The sequence below is a fragment of the Primulina tabacum genome, chromosome 17, assembly GCF_025594145.1.
Source record: "Primulina tabacum isolate GXHZ01 chromosome 17, ASM2559414v2, whole genome shotgun sequence".
NCBI classification, from domain to species: domain Eukaryota; kingdom Viridiplantae; phylum Streptophyta; class Magnoliopsida; order Lamiales; family Gesneriaceae; genus Primulina; species Primulina tabacum.
Window position 1 is genome coordinate 7583212 of NC_134566.1, and position 8139 is coordinate 7591350.

Consider the following 8139-nt stretch of genomic DNA (forward strand, 5'->3'; position numbering starts at 1 on the left):
TAGTTATTGGTGCAAACATGTCCATCGCCTTGACAAATTTTTCAGCCACCGGAGAAGAACTTTCACCCTCTTGCTTCAAAAAGCTACTGAAAATTGAGTACCAGGTACTCGCTGATATAGTAGCAAAAGCCTTGTTAGTTAAGGCTGGAACCTTTGACAAACTAACAAAAGAAAAGGTTCAAGTGATGGTGGCCATCACATCAGAAAAGAAAGTGGATTGGGGACGTTTTCTGTTTCGCATTATGAAGGATATGATTATCAGGAAAAGTACTGGATTTGCTGTGCAAATCAGTAAGATGTTGAAAGATGCTGGTTTTCCTGGAACAGCAGAAGAGGATGGCTCTTCGGTAACAATGACTGATGCTGATAGCGTGCTTGCTTTAAGGCCAAAGCTAACCGTTGGTGAGTTTGTGGCCATTAAGAAGGAAATTGGAGAATCTCAAATTGAGGGGCAGAAGAAACGTAAACGAAAAGGGGTTGTGGTCTTGTCTGATTCTGACAAAACAGAATCTGGAGAATCAGCAGCACCACTCAGCAAGCTTCACTGCCTCCCACCCCAGCTAAGAGGAAACCTCGCACAACAATCCGCATCAAGAAAACAGCGGTTCTGTCTGAACTGGAGAATGTTCCTCTCCGCCAAGTTTTTCCATCTGTTGTTTCATCCACCAAAGCCAAACCGATTGAATCAGGGCCCTCACCTGCTCAAAGCTTTAGACCAATTTCTGGTATGGTCATTAGAGAATCTGCTACTGGTTCTTCTGCTTTTAAACCAGTAGTCTCGGCTACTTCTGAAAAAGGGAAAGAAAAGATTACTGAGTTGTCTCAGTCACCGGTGGCAACATCAACCATTCAAACAGCAATAAATCTACATCTGGAAGAAGTTGAAATCTCAACCAGAGAAGATATGAAATTTTTTGACGATTGGCTTAAGGTACGTTTCTACCACCCAATCACATTTTTGAAAACTACTGGTGTTTATGCTCAAACAGTAGAAAATGAGAAAAAGGTTTTTGATGCTGCCGGGACACGAAATGTGATAGAAGCTATAAATCGTCGCAATTACATTCTGGAAAAATTCAAAATGCAGAAGATGGACACTGTTCTGAAAACCTTAAAGTCAAATTTTGACTCTGCAAGTCCTACTGCTTTTCATGATCAGAATGTCATTCAAATTTTGTCGGAGCAGCTGACAATTCTTTCTGAACAAACTGCTAATAAGGAAAAGGCCTTTTCTCGGCCTCCAAAGTTCAGTCTCACTTCTGTCTCCGCAATTTTGAAGAATCAGACAGTTGAGGAACCGACCAAAGCTTCTCCTGAAGTCAAGGTCTCTAGTACTCCTGCACCTCAAGAAGTTCCTACTCAATCATCCTCTCTGATTTCTGTTCATGATCTGGCATCGGTTGATGAGGTAATCGAATCGATTATGCCGACCCAAACAGCACAAGATGAATTGCTTCAAGCTATTCCTACTACTACTGATCCTTCTCCAGAATCTGCTACTGCTACTGCAACTGCTGCTGCCAGTGCTACTGTTATGACTACTGCTTCATCGTCTCTTCCAGCACTTGAGCATTTTTCAGAAGCTCACCAAGCTGATATGGCAATTTTATTGCATACTTCACCCTCCGTTGTTGAGCCACAAGCTGTATCTCTACGTGCTGCTGTTTTGCAGCAACCAGGCGAAGGGCCAACAGAACAGTCTACTGCTTCAGAACGACGTTCTGCTGAACCAGAACCAGCTGTTACGACTCAAGCAGAAGCTGTACCATTCTCTATTCCTTCTTTGCAGTCTCCTGAGCGCATTGCCCGAATGGAGGAAATTAAACAAAGATTGCAAGCAAGGACTCCTTCCCCAGCTATGGAACCATTTGATCTAGAATTCCAAATTGATGCTCTTCAAAGGGATCATTTTAATCTTTCAGACTTTGTCAAGCGGATATCTTATGAAAATGCCGTCGAATTTCATGATGCTCAATTTTTCCGATAACGCATGTCTAAGGAAATACAGAACACTGCGGAATCACTGAGTAAAATGCATGCTGAGACCATCGTCTTTCGACAGGCCATATCCAAAAGTTCCAGTCAGATCCCGCTTGCTCAATCTGATATATTTACCAGGATCACCGAGCATGATGAAATGTTTCTATCAATCTCCACCACCATGGACCTGATGGATGCCAAGATTGATTCTCAATCTCAAACGCTCACTGCTATTAATGATCAAGTTTCTAATCAGACTCCTTATCTAGAGATGCTGACAAATGGAATTCACAATTTATCTGGGAGAATGGATGAATTACTTTCTAGGGTCCTTCTTGATGATGCCAAAAAGGGGGAAGACGATAGAACTAGAGCAAGTAGCAGCAGACCAACTGGAAGGAATCAAAATCTAGATGAAGCCATCTTCAGGGATAGTGGAACAAATTAATTTTTTTTTATTTTATATTTATGCTTTGTGTGATTTTCTCTGGATATAAATTGTTTTGATTATCTAATCCGTTCTTATCTCTATTTTACTAACACAGAACATCTAGGTTTTGGCATCACCACAAAGGGGGAAATTGTTAGAATTAAATTTATTGTGGAGATGCTAAGGAAAAACCAGTAGATGTTGGATTAAGTACAAAACCAGTAGAACCAGTAGATGTTGGATTAGTTCAAAACCAGTAGAGCCAGTAGATGTTGTAAACCAGAAGTACTTATATCGCGCTAAAACCTGCTTAAATAATTTCTTAGCTAAAACCAGATCTAGAAGGATACAAAATTCGAAATATACACTAACAGAATCTTGCGTATCTCAAAGTCTCTAAATATTACCGTTGATCTATTAACGTGATACCAGCATTTATTGCTTCATTAAATGCCATTAAATACTATACAAGAACATTTAAGACGGTATACCATTTTTGGTATGAACTGCGTCTGATTACTTTTGATGTATTCTGCAGGGTCCATTTTAAGCAATAAAGCTGAACCACCAAAAAGAAAAGAACCGTTAAGTTTTTTAACGTTGAATAGAGCCTATATATGGAGATGAAGGATTTCGTGAAGTAGTATGGAGCATTGAACAAAAATCTAAATTGAAAAACATCATTCGAGCATTGTTAGAACTTTCAGTTATCTAAAGAGCTCAAACACTGAAAAAGCAGCACACGCTTCATTGCATACTCTTGATCATTGAGATCATATTATGCTAGCTATTTTTCGTTATATCATCTCAAGCTATTCACTTCACTATTTCATTGATAGAAGAATTTGTAACTGGAAAAGAGTCTTTTCCAGAACTTAAGATCATTCAAGAAGTTGAGTTGTAAAGCTAAGAGTTTCAATAGGCGAACGGTAAGTCCTGTTGAAGTGGGTGTGTACAATTGTTGTGCTGTATTCACCAAAGTCTTTTAGTGATAACTTCTGGAAACATAAGAAGGGGAGACGTAGAAGATTCATCTTCGAACTTCCAGAAACAAACCTTGTGCTATCTACTACTTTTCGGCTTTATTATTTTTCACCCACTAACCAACAGATCGTTTTCCGCACATTATCTTGTGATCTGCTGGTCTTTATACTTGAACAAGAATCGTTAAAATCTCTAACAGGATTTTAGCATATCATTCCGAAAAATCGGTTAAGTTGGCCATTGAGTTTATTCAACCCCCCTTCTAAACTCAACCCGATCCTCAACAAGAATCTACTGGAAAGCTTCAAAATAATCAGTCTTTGTTTTATACCAAAACTAGTAAGGTGTGTTAAATGAATTCATACAGCATTAAATTGTGTAATTAATACTAGTATTAGATAAAGTATTAGATAAAGTAACAGTAACATTTAAGACTTGTATCGTTCAAACGAAAGACGTTAAGTTCTGCTTCTGCTTAAGCTATGTTCTGCTTCTGCTTTTACAAGCCGTTCAGTACTCGATAAGTACTGCTTCTGTTTTAACGATACGAGTGCATCTGCTATTTATGTTGTCTTCTGTTTTTACTATCACGTCCTACTGGTTTTGACTCTCATCACAATGATTAAATTAAGTCTAAAAAATTATTTAAAGATACATTTTTTAAAAGGTAAATTACATCAGATTTTATAAATATAGAATTTTTTTGAAAAAATGTTTGGTCCACCATTTTAAGGATATCTTTTAAATTATTGAAATCTTCAACTCATTTTTTGGTTATTGTCATAAGTTCATTTTTTTTAAACAAAAGATGTTTCAAAGTTTTATATAAAATAATAATGATTAAAAAATTAAAAGGCTAGCGTCCACGCTGCATATTAATTTGCAATATCCGTCAATAGTGGTGGATTTTTGCAAAATTCCATCACATACATAACATTTTTCTATCTATATCTATCTAAAATTATACATAGGGGTGGGCGCGGGTCGGTTTTCGTGTTCGGGTATCCGAAATTTCGGGTACCCGACAAGTCAGGTAGTAAATTTTACTACCCGAGACCAACCCGATCATGTCAGATATCCTACTATCGGGTACCCGAAATGATCGGATATTTTCGGGTACCCGACAGTCAGGTACCCGGAAATTTTTGTTTTTGTTTTTTTTGAAAAAATATATATACTTTTCACATTTCACAAAAAGTCACGTCATTATATCGAGTTATGGCTAGTCATTATATCATATTACGACTAGTAAATTAAAAAAACACATGTATTTTTCACATTTCACAAAATATCATGTCATTATATCATTCTATGATTAGTCATTTGTCATTATATCGGGTTATGACTAGTCACAAAAAAACAAACTAATCCTTATATTTAGCTTATTTTTTATACTGAAAACAGATTTAAAAAGTAGAACTGATTATAGATAAATATTTATATGGATCAAAATGATTAACAAATGCATAACATGTTAAAAAATCATTATTGTTATTCGTACAAACTGCATCATTTTTAGAAATTATACTTGGTAAGGTAACAACTTTGGAACAAAAAATGGGTAAAAGAATAACATTAATTCCAACAATAGGCATGGTTCCAAAAATGTCATGAAATAAAGAAAAACTTGAATAATATCAGATGGAATGAAGCGTTTTTAACTTGAAATTTTAGTGCCCACCCACATAATTTGATTGCTTCCTTCGCTTTGGTTCTGGTTCATCTAACTACAGAGAAACAAAAATTTTACCTTCATTCTTGTTTTTCAAGACAGAAAGGTTCCCCAGTCCAACCACATTTAGATGGATTGACCCATAAATATTTTTTTTTAAAAAAAATTCGGGTACCCGATACCCGATCGGGTATCGATAAAATACCCGAATCCGAACCCAAAAATTAGTTTCGGGTATCGGGTACCCGACGAACCCTTTTTTAAAAAAAAATACCCGACCCGATCGGGTCAGATCGGGTATCCGATACCAGAAAAAAACGCCCTGTAAGGTCCTTAAATTAATTATCCGGTAATTTTGGCATAATTAGAATAATTAATAAGTTGTAAATTAAAATAATTATTTATGCCAAATAATTTTTTTAGGTGTGTTAAAAATATGTATTTTTTAATATCGGAGAATTTAACGATATAAAATACATATAGAGTTTAAATAACACACGGGAGCAAGATTAATGCAAAAATCGAGATAAAGGGGCAAGAATACTACATTATATACATATACATACACACATAACTTATTTTATGGAGAAAGAAGGAAGAAGACAATTTTCCAAACCCATTCGCGTAGCATTCCTTTTTTTTTCCTTCAAAATTTTCGTCACTTTCAGCACCTTCATTTTGGAGAGGTCAAAACTTTACCGTCCGGCGTCGAAATCACGAATGGTTTGAGGGGTTTTCTTTCTTACATCAGTAGCTTCGTTTTGAACCATGAATCACTACTTTTGATGCTCGTTTCAGCCCCAATCGAACCCTGTTTCGGGACTGCTCCTGTTCGAGTTTCTTGTTCGATTTTAGGTGAGCTATTACTTGCTTTTTCTTGGTTCTTTGGAGTATATTGAACAAGGATTTGAAGCTTAAATCTTACCTTGCTGTTCCTGCATTTTCCAGCTAGTTTTCAGTTCAGTTTTTGGTCGTGAATAGTGTTTTCCGACGTCTTTTCCGGCGAGTAGCAACATTGGACCGCCAGCGACTTGTTTATACTTCGATCTTGGTAATTTTGGATCCAATTCCAGATTTTTCAGTGCATAAGTAGGCTGCCCCGAAGTATAATTTTACTCGCTTCGATTTAATTTCGCTTTGTCGATTTTAATGCATTATATTGACATATATATTGGGTTTATATTGTAGGTTCGATCGTTGGAGAGCTTTGAGGTATAAATCGAAGAGTGTGTGAATTAGTATCGAGTTAATCGTGTGATTATTTTGGAGAATTACAATTATTTAGTTGAAATTTCAGAATTGTTGAAATTGATTTGGGAATTAAGTTTTGATAATTAAAAATTAATAAGTTGGATTAATTTAGTTTTATTGGCGAATTGTGAATTATTCGACCTATTTTTATCATTGTTAGGTCGAGGAGATTAAAGTTGAGCTTGTTGTGATTTTACAGTCGGTTTAGGTATGTTACAGTTCGGTAACATACGACGGTAAAACATAAATTATGTTTAATTGTCATTCTGTGTTGCACTGATCGTGTTTATTATTTGTTGACTGTCGTAATATGTTAAATGTCCTCGTTGTGATATATGTTTATTATTGTGACATATTATTGGCATTTAGCATCGGGCATACAATTATGACATTCATGTTGAGCCCTATCGTTCTTGTTAGCCATTGTTGATATCCGTTGTTATCTGGCACTGTTGTTTATCTCGAGATAATTGTGTGGCTGATAGGCCTATACACATGAGACCGTAGATGTGATTGAACAATCCCGTGGTTAGTGCAGTCTTTTGAGGTGAGCGCTGGGGTTGTGTCATCTAGTTCGTTATGTTGTGCCTTCCTGTTATATCGTATCAGCTGTATGGAGGCCGAGTCAGGGGTGTTATTTCAGCACAGCTTGGCATACCTCACATACTGGGCAAGGCGGTTTAGCTGCATGACGATGTAGCTCCCCTGTGTTGTTGCTCGAGCATTATTCCAGTTGTTATCGTATCGTTTGTTGGCTCCTGTTATCCCGGTTATTCGTTGAGCCTTTCATGCATTTCATATCACATTTTATTATATGATTATGCATGATTTATGTTTATTCTTGTTATTGTTGAACTGTTTCATACCAGAATCCTAACCTCAGTTGTTTACTTGGGGGGCTGCTGTGGTTGCTATTGGGCACCATGGTAGATCTCCCGAGTCGTTTTGCAGCATCAGGCCGAGGTTCCGTCAGTGGAGCTCGGGATTGAGGTTGGATTGCTTGGTTCTGTTCAGTGGAGTCTCCCAGTTAGTCTATATGTATGTCTTGGGTTTGTTTCAGTCTTGTATTGTAGTTTATTTGCCGGGGAGATGCCCCGTGTATCTGTAGTAGTATTTGGTTGTTTTGTGATGTTCTGAGTCGACTCTGTGATGTTTATGATCTGGTGAGTATTTGGTAAGTTTTAGTTTCTGTTTAGTCCTGGCCAGTGCGGCTATAGGTTGTTTAATTTCGGTTTTGTTTTAATGACTCTAGTGGGAGTATATTTTGATATAAATTGCTTCTTGAGTTTTCCTGGATGTTTTATTTACAAGGAGGTCATGCCGAAATTTTTCTAGGCCCTGAGGTCCGTTTTAAAGTATTTTAAACCTTTTTCCGCTGCAGTTTTAAGTCAAATTATTATTGTTTGATCATTAATTGTCATTAGAGTAAATGGGCCTCACATCTTGGTATCAGAGCGTAAAATGGGATACGCTCGAACTAGAGTCTAGGACACTCGAGTCTTTACACGAATGGTTGTTGCGCCTGTGTATGCTCCTTGACAGCATGTTTATGTAATTATATGATTTGTTTAATTCCATTCTAATTGTTTTGGTGTTTTATCGTATAGAATGGAGGGAGGTGGAGAAATTCCTGTTGATGAGATTCTTTTAGCTCGAGATCGAGGTCGTGGACGTGGTAGACCTCGTGTCCGTGTTGTTGATGATACTTTTGTTGAGCAAGCTGCTGATCTTCTAGACCATCTTAGGATGGATGAGTTAGTTGCGCGTTTCCATTCTATGCATCCACCTCGATTCAGTGGTTCTGATGGAGCTGAGAAAGCTG

At 37.2% G+C, this 8139-nt stretch overlaps 1 long non-coding RNA gene across 1 annotated transcript; it reads left to right on the top strand.

The window, feature by feature from the left end:
• The first annotated feature begins 5711 nt into the window (after positions 1 to 5711).
• On the top strand, positions 5712 to 7590 carry LOC142532067 (uncharacterized). Its single transcript, XR_012816469.1, has 4 exons — positions 5712 to 5921; positions 6015 to 6117; positions 6255 to 6278; positions 6478 to 7590. It is a non-coding gene; the product is annotated as an uncharacterized LOC142532067 (long non-coding RNA).
• Positions 7591 to 8139: the final 549 nt, after the last annotated feature.